Here is an 18,803-nt window from a genome sequence, read left to right on the forward strand (position 1 = left end):
TACTTGCACATAATCAAAAACATTTATTTCAAACTTATTTGTCATAGAAAAAGATAAGGAAAAACATGAAGTGTGCATACATTAATTTTATTATATGTTTATAATGCAGGATTATACAGTACGAGAAAAACTAAGAGTTAGATCTATATGGACTGGTATGGAAATATCTTCAAGATGTTGCACTGTAAAAGCAAATATTTACTACACAGAAAAAAACACCTAATATATTTGAATAAATTTGCATTTTCAAAGTTTACAACTGATGAATCTTAAGAAACAGGTTCAATGAGTGCTTTTGGGGAAGAAGACTGGAAACTAGACTCAGGAAAAACTACCCAAGGGTATAGAAGACGAGCTGATGAAGGAAAATATGTATTCTTTTCAATATTCTAAAGATATAAACTTTATACCTTTATATATGGAAAATTTATTCTACAATTTATCCTATTTTTTTTTAACAAAAATTAGCCCTGAGCTAACATCTTCTGCCAATCCTCCTCTTGTTGCTGAGGAAGACTGGCCCTGAGATAACATCTGTGCCCATCTTCCTGTATTTTATATGTGAGATGCCTGCCACAGCATAGCTTGCCAAGCAGTGAGTAGGTCTGCACCTGGGAGCCGAAGCAGAGAACACCAGGACACTGAAACAGAATGTGCAAACTTAACCACTGTACCACTGGGCTGGCCCCTACTTTATCCCATGTTTTGCAGTTATCATTTTTACTACTTGTTATTACCCACTACACTTCATTTTTTTTCTTTAAGAAACTAGAAGTATTACACTAATGATTTTGTATATATTGAAGCTGAAATTTTATAGAGAAGATAGAGTATATTGCATTGAATACTTAATAATAAGAATTAACTTAAGTGACAAGAATCTAAATAGAAATAATACTGAATCTCAGAAAGTAGAAAAAAGAGAAATGTATAAATTGATTAAAAATAAGGTAACTGCATAAAATATCCTCACTAATTCATTACATATTATTTACTCCTTGTTATATGGGCATGACAGCTTTCCAGGTGAAATGATAAACAAGACATTATAGATCTTACCTTCTATCAGGGAGAGAAACAGTAATTAGGAGCACAATCACATAGTTCTTTCTTTAATTATAATTATCACAAATTCTTTGAAGAAAAGAATGCTAATATGAGATTTAGGAGGAATTCTGCGTTCCAAAGAAATGGACTCTAATGTCAAATAACTCTCTTCATAGTAGACAGCACACTTATTTACTAGAAAAAAATAGCATTTGTTCTCCAGAGATTCCTCATAGCACTTGTCACGTCTGAATTTCTCAGAGTATAGATTGATGGGTTCAGCATGGGAGTTATGACTGTATAAAACACACTTAATGATTTGTCAATGGGGAAGGTCTCAGCAGGTCTTGCATATATGAAAATACAGGGAACAAAGAATAAGATAACCACCGTGATGTGGGAACCACAGGTCTGGAGGGCTTTCCGCCTCCCTTCCTGACTAAGGTTCTTTAGAGAGTACAAGATGACACCATAAGAGATGAGTGACAGCAAAAACATGATTGTGCAGATCAGTCCTCCATTAGCCGCAACTAAGAGGGCAGTGACATAGGTTTCAGTACAGACAAGTTTCAATAAGGGGTACATGTCACAGAAAAAAATGATCAATGACATTGGGGCCACAGAATGGGAGCCCATAAATGGTGAAATGTTGAATTACTGAGTGTAGAAAACCTCCAATCCAACACACTACTAACAGCATAATACACACCCATTGCCTCATGATGACCAAATAATGCCAGGGCTTACAGATGGCCACATAGCGGTCATAGGCCATCACCAACAGAATAAATACCCCTGATCCAGCAGAAAAATGTGCTGTAAAGAGCTGAGCCATACAAAATTAGAAGGACATTCTATTTGTCCCAAAGAACAAGTCTGAAATCAATCTTGGGGTAATGGAAGAGGAATAAGTGACATCCATAATTGATGGGTTAGCAAGAAAAAAGTACATTGGGGAGTCTAGTGTCCTACTGAAAGTTACAGTCACAACAATGAGCATGTTTCCCACCATGGTCAAAATGTAGACAAACAAGAAAATAGCAAAAAGGACCTGTTGCTCTTTTGGATCCTGTGTGAGGCCCAAGAGGACAAAGTAAGTCACATTGTTCCTTGATGCCATCTAGTCTTTATAGGTGCTGACTTTAGATATTAGAAGCACTTTACCTACAAAGCAACTGGGAAAATTTTAAAATTTATTATAAATTCAATATTGTGTTTGTTCGTTCAATTTATAGAATGTGTACAGGTAACTATTTGTGTCAAAAGTGTCATAGACTGTGATTACCAAATTGAACAAAACATAGTTGCCTACCCTCAGTGATTTGATACAGAAAGAGGATCAGTTAATTCTAGGCTAATGTAGTAAGTACCCCTATAAAAATATTAACACAATGCTAAAGGTCATAGTGTAGGAAGATAGCAGTCAAACTGGAATCAGAAAAGGCTTCCCAGAGGAAGCAATGTTTTAGCTGTTTTAAATGAAAAATGAAAGAGCAAGAGAAGATGGGAAGGGATTTCCATGAAAAGATGAACTATGAATAAAGTCACAAAAGTGTAATATTTGAGAACTATTTAAGGTAATTTACATATCCAAAGTGAGTAGATCAAATTATGAATGGTATGTCACTACCCCGGATTGTCTTAGATCTCAATGAGACCACGTTTTTAGGGTCTTTACATGGATATTTCACTTTTCTGAGACCAGTAAGTTCTGATGCAGTTGAGTTTTATGTCTCTAACCCCTATACCTCCACTAATTTTCAAACATGTATATGCAACATCTCCAATTTATAAATCACTAATGTGATGTCAATTTAGTACTTATAAAACTAAATTTTTAATTTTTCACTATAAACATAGGTGTTCCTGATCTCATTAGATGGCGCCAACCATCTGTGTAATTGTTCAATTAACATCACAGTGTCTCTCACTCCTTTATTATTTTCATGTTACTTACTGATAGATTTAACAAACTGTTAACTGTACTTTCTAATATATCACAAATTTAATCATTCTGCAACCCGTATTTTCTTCCTGGCCTACTTCCATAGCCACCTGCCAAGTCTCTCTGCTTTCATTCTGCCTTCCAACAATTTCTTCTGAAGCAGCTCAAATTACTCTTTTAAATCCTGTTGTGATTTTTATCCACTATTCCTCAAAATGACAGTGGATTCCAATCACACATACAATTTAATATACCCTATTTAATATTTATAGTAACAAGAACTGTAAACCCCATTTCATAGTTGAAGAAACTGAGGTGCAGAATATCTAAATAATTTTCTCGAGTTCACACATCTTTAAGTAATAAAACAAGGAGTGGAATCTAAGTTTGATTTATTTCAAAGTGATTTAATTTCCTATATAAAGAGAAATTCACACAATTGTGAATCCTGGTTCCCCCTATTTACTGTTAGCTTACCTTGTTCGCCATCTGAAGGAAGACTTTTTTAATCCACTCATAGGGACCTGGAATTCTTCTTTTATTCAGAATGACAACAGAGGACAAAAAGCTGCATTATGGCTTGAGGATATATTTTATATTTTGTTTCATTCAGCTGTCTGTCCATTTTCTCCATGGAGTCTTCTGGCTATTTAGAAGACTGTTTTATTTGCACAGCAGATTATTTAATAGTATTTCCATGGTGCATATAGAAAAACAAAAAAAGTATATCATGTTATGATAATTTATCAAAAAAGCAAGCAAATCCTAGCTTTGTATAAGAATAGTTACCAGCCATTTCCCAGGAAAATTCTTCTAGAGCAACCTCTTTCCTACTAACTTCAGGATAGAAAAATACCATTCAATTCTTTAGTCCTTCTCATTCTGGCATGTTGGTACAGCCAGACTATTTGACTTGAGATTTTGAAAGACATCCTTGTGCTTTTTATTTGGTATTCTTTAAGCATAACAAAGGACCTCCTGAAAGTTCATAACAGTTCTTAAGAGGAGAGCATCTTCTTCCTAACAGTGGAAGGGGTCATTGGACATTTCATCCCTTTCGATCACATTATCATTGGGTCCTAGAATTGGCATATATCCAAGACTAAGTCTTGCTTAATTAAATTCACTGGGGTTTGCCACAAAATTTGAAAGAACATTTGTGTGTAAAGATACTACTAGCCCAGATCACATAATTAGCATCAGAAAGATGTAACATGCAGAAAAAAAACTTACACTATTATGAGACTATTGCCAGCCAAGAATAAAATATCAGAGGGACCAGCCTTGTGTCCTAGTGGTTAGGTTCACATGCTCTGCTTCAGAAGCCCAGAGCTTTGCCTATTTGGCTCCTGGGTGCAGACCTAGCAGCTAGCACCACTCATCAAGCTGTGCTGAGGTGGCATCTGACATAGCAGAACTAGAAGAAACTACATCTAGAATACACAACTGCATACCGAGGAGCTCTGGGGAGAAGAAGAAAGAAAGATTGGCAACAGATGTTAGCTCAGGTGCCAATCTTTAAAAAAATAGGTAAAATATCAGACAAGTCATTTTGTTCCAGTGAAGATTAATTTATCAAGTATTTCCTCACTTAGCATAGCAAATTTTTGTTTCCTTTTATTTAATACTCAATTTATTGTCTTAAAGTATCGTAAAATATGTTAATTATTGTCACACATTTAGATTTAAAAGCTAATTATTTATCCAATTAATAATTACTTTTTAAAAAATTAAGACCATCTATTTTATGCTGGTGTCAACTTAAAGAGCAAATTTGCCTATTATTTCAACCTCAAGATGAGTTTATTTGTGAATAGCCAAAGGTATTGCAATTTGAGATGTGCATGCTGTGGCAAACCATACGCAAATCTGGAAAACAAAGGAGGGAAGTTTGCTTTCATAGAGGAAAAGGAGGGCTGTGAAGGAGCTCTTCAAAAAGAAAGTACCAGGGTGAAAGTAACAGTGCAGTGAGGCAATGGCTGCTCATTGACTGAGTGATGGCATTTCTCATTGGCTGGGCTGTTGCCAGGTGGGGAGAGAAATCTTTCCACAGTAATAAAGTAGTTTTACTTTCTGTTGAAGAGGCAAGTGCAGTCTCTTCCTGTTTGATATATTTTAGGATGTATGATAGAGCATGAGGAAAGTTTAATAAAATAAATATTGTCTTCAGAGATTCTGAGACAGCAAACAAGGTACTGGGACTGAAAATAAGAGGTAGAATTCTACTATGCATAAGGTCATCAGAGAAAGCCTTTCTTAAAAGGTAATATTTAAGCTGAGATCCAAAAGATAGGAGGTTGCTACCATGGGAAGCACTGCTACATGTAATAATACTAAGTAAAGATTAACAAATTAAGTAAAGATTAACAAATTAAGTAAAATCATCTCACCTAATAGACATGATCTATATGTAGAAAAGTAAAAACTTCATAGGCATTTTTATTTCAGTGCCACGTTGCAAAATAACAGTGAGAATGAGCATACTTCTCTTGTTCCTTAATTTGGTTGGAAAGCTTTAAAACTTTGCCTACTGAATATGATGTTAACTGTGGATTTCACCTATATGGCATTTACTATGTTGAGGTATATTCCTTCTACACCCAACTTGCTGAAAGCATTTTATCATAAAATGATGTTGAAATTTATCTATATAGGAACATGTCAAAGAATAAATTAAGAAAACAGTCCATTTATGAAAGCATCAAAAGGAGTAAAATACATAAGAATAACATTAACAAAGTTGTCAAAGGCTTGCACACTGAAAATGCCAAATGTTGCTGAAATATATTATAGAAGACACAAATAAATGGAAAGACATTCATGGACTGGAAGATTTAATGTTATTAAGACCTGAGGGGATGGCCCGTAGCCAAGTGTTTAAGTTTTCACTGCTGTGCTTTGGCAGCCTGAAGTTTCGTGGGTTCGGATACTGGGCATAGACATGGTGCCACTCATCAGGCCATGCTGAGATGGCATCCCACATAGCACAACCAGAAGCACTCACAACTAGCATATACAACTATGTACTGGGGATCTTTGAAGAGAAGAAGAAGAAGTGGGAAAAAATAAGATGCCAAACTACCTAAAGTGATCAATAGATTCAATGCAATTGCTATTAAATCCCAAAAGTATGTATTGGAGATATAGAAAAATACATCCTAAAATTCACATGGACTCTCCTGGGACTCAAAATAGTCAAAACAGTCTCAAAAGAGACTGACATAACCAGGACCTACAGTCACACTTAGCATCAACACATACCTTCTGCTATGATGTAATAGGAAGTACACCAGCTATGAAGAACTTCTGCTAAAAAAAAACTGAGCTAGAATCCATTCAAGCCTTTAGTTCTGGCTACTAGTAGCTAATAGGAAATATCAAAAAGTAAGGAACAACTTAAACAATATTATAATTAGAACTCAAACAATTTTAAACTTTTGAATATTCTATAAGACAAATGATGTGTCATCTAATAAATCAATAGCTTTAAAATGGAAATTAAATTGATTAATTTGTGATTAAAAATAGGTTGTCACTAAAATGGATTAAAATGAGAGAGATGAATATTGAAAAATAAAAGTGACCTGAGAGAATACAAACTAATACAATGTCTGCGTCTTGTTTTTCCGGTGAGAAAACCAATCAACAATAAAGAGACCACTTTCAGAAAAGGAAATAAATAATTCTATTAAATACAAGTAATCTAAGAACAATAAGTAAAAGACCAAGATTTTCAGATTGGCTAGATAGCATGACTCAACAATATGCTTACTGTCTACAAAAAAATCTGTTGAAACATAAAGACATAGATAAGCCAAAGTGAGTGAATGGATAGCAATATACCACGCAAACACTGATCAAAAGTGAGCTGGAGTAAATATATTGATAAGGCAAACTAAAGAAATATAATATTACTAGGAATTAAGAGGACTACAACATAATGAAAAAGCAATCAATTCACCAAGAACACATAACAACCTGAAAAGTGTGTTCACCTAACAAGAGAAATTCAAAATTTATGAAGGAAAAAATATAGCAATAAAAACAAAATAAACAAATACACATTTTTAATTGATGAATTCAACTTATTTCTCCCATTAATCAATATAAATGTAGACAGACAGTCAGCAAGGAGATGGATGGCACTGAATAGCACGATGATTCATCTTGACCTTAATGACAAAAACAGCAGAGTATACACATTCTCCAAGTGCATAAGTAATATTGACCATTCACCAAGATAAACCATATTGGACTAAGAAATGATGAATTCTTAAGAATTTTGATCATACATACCATATTCCTTAGCAAAAGTGAAATTACATTCAAAATCATTAACAAAAAATATATAAAATCTCCTGAACATTTTGAAATTAAATGAGAAACAGAATACACATTTTTGTCAACACAATGTGGAACATTCCCCAAGATAAACTATGATCTGGGCCAAAAAACTACATTAACATTTGAAAAAGGATTCAAATCTTACATAGTATATTCTTGCATATTAATGAATTTGAACTAGAAATCAATAACAGATATGTATTAGGAAAAATAATCAGATATTTAGAAATTAAACACAAACTTAAAAATAACCCAAGGCCAAGGGTTGGCCCCGTGGCCAAGTGGTTGAGTTCACGTGCTCCGATGCAGGCGGTCCAGTGTTTCGTTGGTTCGAATCCTGGGTGCTGTCATGACACTGCTCATCGAACTCACGCTGAGGCAGCGTCCCACATGCCACAACTAGAAGGACCCACAACTAAAATATACAACTATGCACCAGGGGGCTTTGGGGAAAAAAAGGAAAAAAAATAAAATCTTAAAAAAAAAAAAACAAGGCCAAAGAAGACATCAAAAGTGAAATTCAAAACAGTTTTCAATTGTGGCCAGCACAGCGGCACAGCAGTTAAGTTCATACATTCCACTTCAGCAGCCTGGGGTTCACCGGTTGGGATCACGGGTGCAGACCCATGCACCACTTGTCAAGCCACGGTGTGGCGGGTGTGCCATATTTAAAGTAGAGGAAGATAGCTATGAATGTTACCTCAGGGCCAGTCTTCCGCAGCAAAAAAGAGGAGGATTGGCAGCAGATGTTAGGTCAAGGCTACTCTTCCTCAAAAAAAAAAAGAGGGAAAAAGTTTTAAATTAATTAAATATAAAAAAGTAGCATTTCAGGGGCTGGCCCTGTGGCCGAGTGGTTGAGTTCACGCGCTCCGCTGCAGGCGGCCCAGTGTTTCGTTGGTTCGAATCCTGGGCGCGGACATGGCGCTGCTCATCAGACCACGTTGAGGCAGCGTCCCACATGCCACAACTAGAAGGACCCACAACGAAGTATACAACTATGTACCGGGGGGCTTTGGGGAGAAAAAGGAGAAAAATAAAATCTTAAAAAAAAAAAAAGTAGCATTTCAAAATTTGCAGAATACAGTTAAAACAGTCCTTAGACAAAAATTACCATTTCACAGTCTTTAGATGTAAATTAGCATTAAATGCATACTTAAAAAAAAGAAACAACTCAAGTCAATTCCTAAACACTTATCTAAAAATTTGAAAAGAACAATTTAAACCCAAGCAATGAAAAAGAATGAAATAACTAAGATCACAAATCGATAAAATTGATAACAGAAAAAGGATAGAGAAAAATAATATGAAGAGCTGATTCTCAAAAAACAACAAAAAACCCCAACAATATTGAGAAACTTCTACCCAGACTGACCTAGAGAAAAAAAGAGAAACACAAAAATTAGCAGGAATGAAAAAGAGGACATCATAGAAACCTATAGACATTAAAACGATAATAAGGAAATGTGATAGACAGCTCTATCCTCATAAATGTGACAATTTTAAGTGAAAATTCATTGTAGCATGCAAGCTGTCAAAGCTCAGTCAAAAAAGAAATAGATAGCATAAATATCCTTTTTGCTATAAAAGAACTTGAATTCATAGTAAAAATCCTTCTGATAAAGTAAAATGCACAGGTAGATCACCTCATTCATGAATCCACTAAACACTTAAAGAAGAAAAAACCTAATTCTATAGAAATCCTTCCAGAATATAGAGGAGTTTGTAAACCTTCTTAAATCAGTTTATGAGGCCAGAGTTACCTTGATACCAAAACTAGACTAAGAGCTTAAAAAAAAAGTGCAGATTCCTACAAGAACACAGGTGGAAAATTACTCAACAAAATTCTAGCAAATCAAAATTATACATGATGACCAAGTGGGATTTATCCTGGGCATGCAATGCTGGTTAAATATTTGAAAATCAATGTATGTAACTCACCTTATAAGCAGACTAGAAAAGTAAAACCATATGATCATCTCAATAGATATATAAAATGCTGAAACAAAAGTTAACTTCTAGTTATGATAAAAACCCTTGGTGGATTAAGATTAGACGATAACTCCCCCAATATGATAGCAGGCATCTCCAAAACCCCATAGGTAACATCATGCTTAATCACAAAAACCCAAATGCTTTCATCAGAAGATCATGAATAAAATGACGGCCTCTCTCACCACCCATGTTCAACATCAGATATAGATCCTAACTCAAGCAATACATCAAGAAAAAGAATTAAAATGCATCATATTGGAAAGGATGAAATCATAATATCCATATACACGGAAAAAAAGATTATATACCTAGAAAATTTCGAAGACTTTAGAAAAACAGCTACTAGAACTAATAAGTGAGTTTATTAAGGCCATAAGATACATGGTCAAAATTTACTCATATATCTATACACTAATGAGGAAAAATTTAAAATTGAAGTTTTTAAATGTGTCATTTAAACTAACAAGAAAAATCATCAAATCCTTAGATACGAAACTTATATGTATTGCCATGGTGTGTTGAAACTAAACTTATTGCTGGAAAAAATCAGAGGAAAAAGAAATATGTGGAGAGAAAAACCATAGTCATTAATTGGAAGACTCACTAGTGTTAACATCTCAAAGCTCCTCAGATTTATCTACAAATTCAAAGTGATTCTTAACAAAATGCAACTACAATATTTTGTGTAGAAATTGACAAGCTGAGTACAAAATTTGTACGGAAAATCAAACAAACTAGAATAGCAAAAATAATTTTGAAAAAAACAAAGTTTAAGAACTCGTGATACCTGCTGTCTAGATTTAATATAAAGTGCAGTATTGGAGAAACGTTACTCACGTAGATCAGTGAAATACAAGCCATAGCATAGAAATAGACTCACACATTTGATCATTTATGACAAATGCTAGAGGTAATTCATTGTAGAAATGATAGTGTTTTCCATAAATAATGCTGCAATAATTGGATATCTATTTGCAAAAGGTGAACTTTGATGAAACACTTTGCCTATAGAACAAAGGGGAAAAAAAAACCCTTTAAATGTATTATAAAATTAATCTTTTCATTCATTGAATCAGAACATGCACAATGGAGAATCTATCTGTGTCATACCTGTCATAGACATCGGGACCACCAAGTTGAACAAGCCATGGTTCACTGCTCTCAGTGATATGATATATGATGAGGAGACAGACCATTTCAAACCAATTTAATAAGTGTCACTATAAATATCTTCATGTGGGCTGAGGGTTCAAAGATCCAGAATATCTACATCAACAGGGGATCTGGGCAGGCTTCCCAGAAGAAGCCATACCTTATCTGAGTTTTAAAGGAGAACTGACAGATAAAATCTGGGAAGGGAATTCCATGAAAAGATACATTATGTGTAAAGTCACAAAGGTGTAATACTTAACTGAAGACAACATAATTTACATATTCAAAGTGAGGAAAAAAATTCATGAATCAATGTGTGATTACAACTACCTAATTGTCAACTCCAAGTGGATATCAATTTAGTATTTATTAAAATAACTTTATCAATTTTCTACAATAAACCTATTCCTTTTAGATGTTCTTCATCTCCTTACATGGCAGAAAGTATTTTAAGGAAAGGAAACATTAACATTGTAAGAAGAACATTTATAATTTGTTATGCAAAACTACATATCAGATGCTATTTCTAGGCTTACATAGATGTTTTATGTATATACATACATATATTTGTACCTCTGTATTCATGCATATATGTAAAAGCACAATTAATGTACAACATTTACTCTTTAGAGTAACAAGTATTGTTATCCACATTTTATAGTTGAGGGAACAAACTCAGAATACTTAGTTGATTTTCTCAAAGTCATACATTTTTCAGTGATAGAAATTAATTATGAACTAAATTTGATTGACTTGAAATCTCCTGTGATTCCAGAAGGAGTTTTTCAATTTTTCTTTCCTTGTAAATTCAAGTTTACAGTAATTTCCTAAGTAATAAAGTAATTTATGCAATTAAAATCCTGGCTTCCACTATTAACTGTTAAACGTTTCATCTTGGAGTCTTGCTCAGATTTAGAGGAAGACTTTTTTTAACTGACTCATAGGAGCCTGGAAGTACCTCTTCCATCCAGTAGACAACAGAAAACAAAAAGCTGCCTTAGCCTTTGCTGGTCTTTTTGATTTCACATAACTTTGTTTGTTCATTTTCTTCAGAGTCTTCTAAATACTATGGCAAATTCTTATTATTTGCATTGCAGATCTACTTAAAAGGAATTCCATGGTGCAAAGGAAAAAGAAAATAAATCTACATTGGGGTAATTTATCAAAAAAGCAAACAAATTGTACATCACATTAAAAGTTAACAACTACCTATTTTGCCAGGAAAATTATTCTCTAGTAACAACATCTTTTTTTTTTTGCCAAGGAAGATTAGCCCTGAGCTAACATCTGCCTATCCTCTTCTTTTTCTGAGGAAGACTGGCCCTGACCTAACATCAGTGCCTGTCTTCCTCTACTTTATGTGTGGGATGCCTACCACAGCAATGGCTTGCCACGCAGTGCCATGTCTGCACCTGGAACCGAACCAGTGAACCCTGGGCCAGCAAAGCAGAATGTGCGCACTTAACCACTGTGCCATTGGGCCGGCCCCAGGAACTTATTTTCTCATAACTTCAAACAAAAAAAATTATAATTCAGATTTTCTTGCCATCTCATTCTATGTTCTTAGTATGGTGAAACGAATTCTACTGAGATTTTGAGATAGCACTCTTGAAATAGTTATTGCTCCTCCTGACAAAGTTATCTCTGTTCTAAAGAGGAAAGTGTCTCCTCCCTGACAAGGGCAAAGATCAGGGGACATTTTATGCTTTCTAAACATGATATCATTGAGTCACATAATTGGACTGTGTGCAAGACTGATTTTCGCTTCATTATACTCACTATAACTTTCCACCCAATTTTAAAAGAATATCTACATGTAAAGATACTGTTAAATGACTCACATAACTAGGGTCAGGAAGATATAACAAAGAGAAAACATGGTTTGAAACCATTGTGGAAATTTTGCCAATAAAGAATAAAATATTAGCTCTGTCATTTTATTCCAAGGAAGTGAATTTATCACTTATTTCCCCAATTTGCCATAGCAAGATTTTCTTTCTTTTTACCTAATACTCAATTTTTTCAGGCTGTAAGTGTGAGATTTGGTATGTTAAATTTTTATTTCCAATTTAGATGCAATAACTAATAATTATCCAATTATTCACTATTTTTAACAATTTTTCTTGAAAAAATTTTCATATTTTTTTATTGCACCTACTTTGTGTAGGTGCCATATGCTATGAGCTAGGAAATATAGCAGTTAGTAAAACAGAGAAAAAATTGAATAAAAATTTTGCCAGCATTGACCTTATATTCTTATAACAGAGCCAGGCAATAAAAATGGGAACAACTTAATAAGGTAATTATAATCTTCAATTAGTGCTAAAAAGACAAAACTCGAGATACTATGACATAAAATACGAGAGAGATCCTACTGTGGAGAAGGAGTAAGAGAATGTCTTTATAAAGATATTTTAGCTAAGATCCAATGGATGAAAAGTAGCGACCATATGAAGCACTGTTACCTGTGGAAAACTCCAAAATTGAAAAGAGCTTGTCAAGTTCTAGGCAATGAAAGGTCGTTGTTCCCGAAGGAGGACAGGAATGGAGAGGACAAAACAAAATGAGATTGAAGAGATAGACAAGAACCAAACCCTGCAGGGTATTACAGATCTTTGTAAGGAATCTGGATTTCATTTAATGTTTCTTTAAAATTAGAGTAAAGAAAGTAAGATGTGATTGTTGTTTTTTTTTAGTTAAGGAAAGCTTCCATTTAATAAACATTCAAATTAAGGTAGAAGAGCTACTTGAGAAGTGTTACCATATCACAGGTTATACTCTGCTAGTGCCAGAAAGTTAAGGATTATTATATTCATTTGAGTTTCTACTTCAGCACTAACCACAATTACTACACAGCGAGTATTCAGTAAAAATAAACAAATATATGAATTACTCTCTATGGTATCAATAAATTCCCTGCTCTCCAGATTCCTCATGGTCTTTTATTTCTGCTTTTCTTCCAATGCGTAAGGTAGAGAAGGGATATTCTTAAGTTCTCTAGGAAGAAACAACTATCTATGAGATAAACGAAGCCCATTTTATGAGATCTTATCTCCAATTCTAGTGAGCATCAGGAGTGTATGGCTGCCCCAAAATCCCTTCAAAGCATCCTGCACATGCTGTGAGTTTCCAAAGCATGAATCCACTTTACAAAAATAAAATGTAAAGAGCTACATTTTCCTGTCCTCCAGAAAATTGTGTGAAGGCATGTGGTTTGGGGACTGTGAACCAGGAGCATTTGTCCAAATTTTTAAGGGAAAATTAGTTAACTGAGGCTAGTGGTTCTGAGAATTAGAGCATTTCTAAGGTCAGGTAAGTGATGGCACCTTTACAGTTTTTCTAGGGGCAGGATGATCATGGCATTGACAGCTTCGGCATCTCCTTCAGCATCCTTGTCCTGAGCACGTGTGTTTCTGTAAGTTGTTAATTGTAGCTCAGCCTGTAATCTGTGACTCAAGTCCTTCCAAGCATTTTTTAAGCAACTTAATTGTATCTAAAACATATCTTCTACTTAACATAGCTAGACATGATTCTGAGTCTTCAGATAACAACCCTGACATATACCAAAGAGACCTAAAATTCTCCATTTCTATTTATCACCAAGAATGAAATGTCATCAATCTCAGAAGCATTCTAGCTCAAAAATGCAGTTTTACAAAAGCGATTACTCTTAGGAGGGTTTAGTAGAGATGATGGTCATTCATTCAGTAAATATTGATTAAGCATTTATTTGTGGCCAACTTTTCTTCTAGGCTGGACATGTGATATTACACAAAATACAAACTCTATACCACTTCTGAACAAATACCTACCTGTATTTTAAGTTTTTATATATTCTTATTTCACGCTACATTGACCATATTTTCATAGGGAACTAATAGTTGACACCTCACACAGGTATTCTCAGGGAAATCAAACCAACAACTGGATCCTCTTCAAGTCTTTGGAGGTATGGGGCCAATGTAGATCAGAGAACAAGAGGGAAGATTCATGTATAGCCAGGAAGATGGGGGACCATTCTAGCCTCAAGAACTCCTACAAGGCTAATCAACTCTTTGAATATTCTTTTTCTCACCAGGCATATAGAAATTATGCATAATTTTTAGACATCATTTATAAATCCAAAGAAACAGCTTAATTCTTTTAGGCCAGATAAGTAGTTCCACTGCAACTTTAAACATTCCAGGGTCCAGCCCAGTGGCGCAGTGGTTAAGGTCAAACATCCTGCTTCTTCAGCACCCCGGGGTTCACTGGTTCAGATCCCGGGTGCTGACATGGCACTGCTTGGCACGCCATGCTGTGGTAGGCATCCCACATATAAAAAGTAGAGGAAGATGGGTATGGATGTTAGCTCAGGGCCAGTCTTCCTCAGTGAAAAGAGGAAGATTGGCAGCAGTTAGCTCAGGGCTAATCTTACTCAAAAAAAGAAAAAGAAAAAGAAAAAGATTCCAGCAATAAGCAGTGCTCATAATAACATTTATGAGCCTTTGGTTGTCTAAGAGCTTATACGAGTTATTTTATTTGACTTTGAAAATATCTCCATCATTCCCAAATAAGTGAAACTTAAGGAGGTCATGTTTTGCCAAAGTTCACACTGTAAGTGGCAAAGCTAAGATTTGAACTTAGGACTGTCTAACTCAAACGCTATGCTCTTAATCATTATAGTGGAGTAAACTCTATCACCCATTCCTAAAAAGTGCACATAAAATATGTGATACATAAAATCTCCCTCAACAAAGCAAAACAGTGAAAACAATGGTCTCAATGGCTAGCTAAGATTTCAATAACAATGAGTTTTAGTGCAAATAATGTAGCAAAATAGATGGTAGACCTTTCCTTTTAGAGGAAGAAAGAGAAAAAGAATCAGCCAATATGTGCCAGATTGGAAGGAACAAAGAGAAATTGGAGAATAAATAGCAAAAAAAATCCTATTATCTGAGAATGACATTTTTTTTGCAATTTCATTGATAGTGAGTTTGCATTATATGAATTATGAAGATTTGAGAGTTTTATGGTATTCATAGCTTCTGTTGTGAAGAATTCTTCCTAGGAAATGCCTTACTGAGGTAACTCCATTTATAGGCTCAGTTGGTTAATATAATCTATAGACCTATTGCTCAAAGTGATGCAAAGATTACTTGCTTCAGAAACATGGTAATTGTTTAAAAGACAACATTGTCGATCTATCAACAGTCCCACTAAATTAAAATCTCTAGAGCTATTTTTGGGAATCTGCATTTCCACTGCATTTCCTGATTGTGATAGTACATTACAAAGTGACAAACATATAAGTAATAAATAAAAATAAATTGGATATATTTATTATGATGATTGCCTACCGAGGCTTCACCTCAGAGTATCCATATATCAATATCATCATACTTTTGGCATGTAGTGTTCACTCGGCCATAAACGAAATAAATTATCTTCTTTACTCATCATCGTTTAAAGGGTAATGTCATTGTATATTATTGTGATTATTTCCATGTTGAAGTCACCTTTGACGCAAAGCTTCTTCATAGCATTTTTCACCTTTTCATTTCTGAGGGCACAGATTAAAGGGTTTAGCATAGCAGTGATCATGGTTTAAAACATAGCCACAGATTTATCATGAGAAGATATTCACGGGGCACAGATAGACAAATATGCAGGACACAAAGAATAAAATGACCACAGTGATGTGAGAAGATAGTTGGAGAGGTATTTGAGCCCTACCCTCAAGCTCTGAGATTTCAAAGAGTGTAAGATGACCACATAGGAGACTGTCAAGAGGAGGAAGTTTAACAAGAAAGTGAACTCTTTGTCAGCAGGAATAAAGAGAACTCTGGAATGGGTATCCATGTAGACAAGTTTCAACAAATGATTCAAGTTACACATGAACTGATCTATGACATTGGGACCACAAAGGGGCAGCCAGACTGCAAAGGGATCCAGATTCTTACATATATATAGCCTTCAGCCCAGGCCACTCCCATGAGATAGATAGCCAAATCCACATCAACTTGTGATGGTCAGGCAGTACAGATGGTCACGTAGAAGTCATAGGCCATCCCTGTCAGCAAAATGATCTCCCAGCAGCAAAAGATGATCAATCATCTTAAGTCATATGCTTCCTGAAAAAGATGGATTTTCTTACAGCAAGAGTGTTAGCTAGCATTTTAGTGTTCAGGGAGGAAGAATAAAAGACATTTACCAGGAGCAAGTAACACAAAAAGCAATGCAAAGCAGTACTGGGGAGCATAGAAACAATTTACTAAATGTAAGCACTTACCCTCTTCATGGCTAGGAATTCTCAAATCTCTAAAAATAGAAAGTCTTGCTAAATTAATCTTCTCAAATCAAATCACATTGAAAATGACTGAACTCTTTATAACTAACCTAGCTTATTATAAATTTAATTTGATAACATAAACATGCAAGAAGAGGCATAATTGTGAAAAGAAAGCTAATAAGTGACTACTAGTTTACTTATTTACTACATTATTACTTATTATTTTGACATTATCAAATATCAAAATGTATTATAGACAAAACACAATTACATGAATTATAAAATAAAACAAGACTGAAGAGATCAATAGAAGAGAATAGAGTCCTGAATTACATGCAAATATATATAGGACTTTAGAAACAATAATATTGGGATTTCAAATCAGTGGTAAAAGGATAATTATGCAACTAAATAAGTTCATTTAGAAAACAAACTCTATAGTTATTTAACTCCTGTATCAAAATAAATACCAGATCAGTCACAAATTTCATATAGCAGGCTGGCCGGTGGCATAATGGTTAAGAATGAACAAAAAGAACAAGAATCTAACTAAAAATAAACGCCTCAGAAAAAAAAGAAAAAAATGCATAAATTGATTAAATATCAGTCACTAAATAAAGTTCATTTGCTACATATTTTTTATTGACTTCCTGCTATATATGCGTTACACCATTCTAGGTGAAGTGAAAAACAAGACATTATAGAGCTGGCATTAGAGCAGAGAAACTGTCATTAATAACAAATCATACACTTAATTCTTTATTGTAATTTTGATAAAAGGTTTAAAGGAAAGAGATGGGGGAAAGTTTTAAGAAGACCCTTGGATTCTAGGGAAATGAGCCCGAAAGTCAAACAACTTTCTTCAGGGTGAATGTCAAACTTATTTACCATGAGATATGATGTTTTTTCTCCAGAGCTTCTTCATAGCATTTGTTATCTCTGAATTTCTCAGTGTAGATTAGTGGGTTCAGTACAGGCAATATAACTGTGCAAAACACACTCATTTATTTGCCAGTGGGGAAGGTCGCTGCAGGACTTGCATACATGAAAATACATGGAACAAAGAAGAAGACTATCACAGTGATGTGGGAACCACAGGTATGGAGGGCTTTCTGCCTCCCTTCCTGACTAAGGTTCTTTATAGAGCACAGATGATACTATAAGAGATGAAAAGACCAAAACCACTATAGTGCAGATCAGTCCTCTGTTGACCACTACTAAGAGGACAAGGGCATAGGTGTTAGTACAGATGAGTTTCAATAAGGGCTACATGTCACAAATAAAGTGAATCAATGACATTGGGGCTACTGAATGGGAGGCCATAAATAGTGCTAAGTTGAATTACTGAGTGCAGAAAACCTCCAACCCAAGACACTACCAGCAGCACAACACACACCCATTGTTTCATGATAACCAAATAATGCAAAGGCTTTCAGATGACCACATAGCAGTCATAGGCCATCACCAACAGAAGAAAGGCCTCTGATCCACCAAAAAACAGCCCTGTTAACAGCTGGGTCATACAAAATTTGAAACATAGGGTATTTTCCCCAAAGAACAAGTTTTAAATCAGTTTGTGGGAAATAGAAGAGGAATAAAGGATACCCATAAATGATAAGCTAGCAAGAAAAAAGTGCATCAATGAGCCCAGGGTCTTACTGACAGTGATAGTCACAACAATGAGCATATCGCCCACCAAGTAAACTTGTAGAAGGGCAAAAACATAACAAAAAGGATTTTCTGCTCCTTTGGATTCTGTGTGATGCCCAAGAAGATATAGTAAGTCACCTTGTTCCTTGGTTCCATTTAACGTTTATAGGTGCTGACTTCAGATCTCAGAAGCAGTTTACCTAAAACAAGGAAACACATCTTTAAAAGTATTATAAGCTTAATATTTACTTATTCATTCAATCAAAAAATTCCTATTGGGGCCAGCATATATGGGGGGTGGCGGAGTGGCTAAGTTCACTAGTTCTGCTTCTGCAGCCTGGGGTTCGCTGGTTCAGATCCCGGGAGCAGACATGGCACCATTTGGCAAGCCATGCTGTGGTA

At 34.9% G+C, this 18,803-nt stretch overlaps 1 protein-coding gene and 2 pseudogenes across 2 annotated transcripts in view; 1 reads left to right on the forward strand and 2 right to left on the reverse strand.

Annotated features, from left to right (window-relative positions):
• The window catches only part of LOC139074340 (cTAGE family member 2-like), a 624,763-nt gene that overhangs the window by 347,284 nt on the left and 258,676 nt on the right, over nucleotides 1-18,803 (forward strand). The window lies entirely within an intron of this gene.
• Nucleotides 1,243-2,167, reverse strand: LOC103545275 (olfactory receptor 4A47-like; annotated as a pseudogene).
• LOC103543942 (olfactory receptor 4A47-like) lies at nucleotides 17,632-18,557 on the reverse strand (annotated as a pseudogene).

This window comes from Equus przewalskii, chromosome 11 (genome assembly GCF_037783145.1).
Source record: "Equus przewalskii isolate Varuska chromosome 11, EquPr2, whole genome shotgun sequence".
In the NCBI taxonomy this organism is placed as follows: domain Eukaryota; kingdom Metazoa; phylum Chordata; class Mammalia; order Perissodactyla; family Equidae; genus Equus; species Equus przewalskii.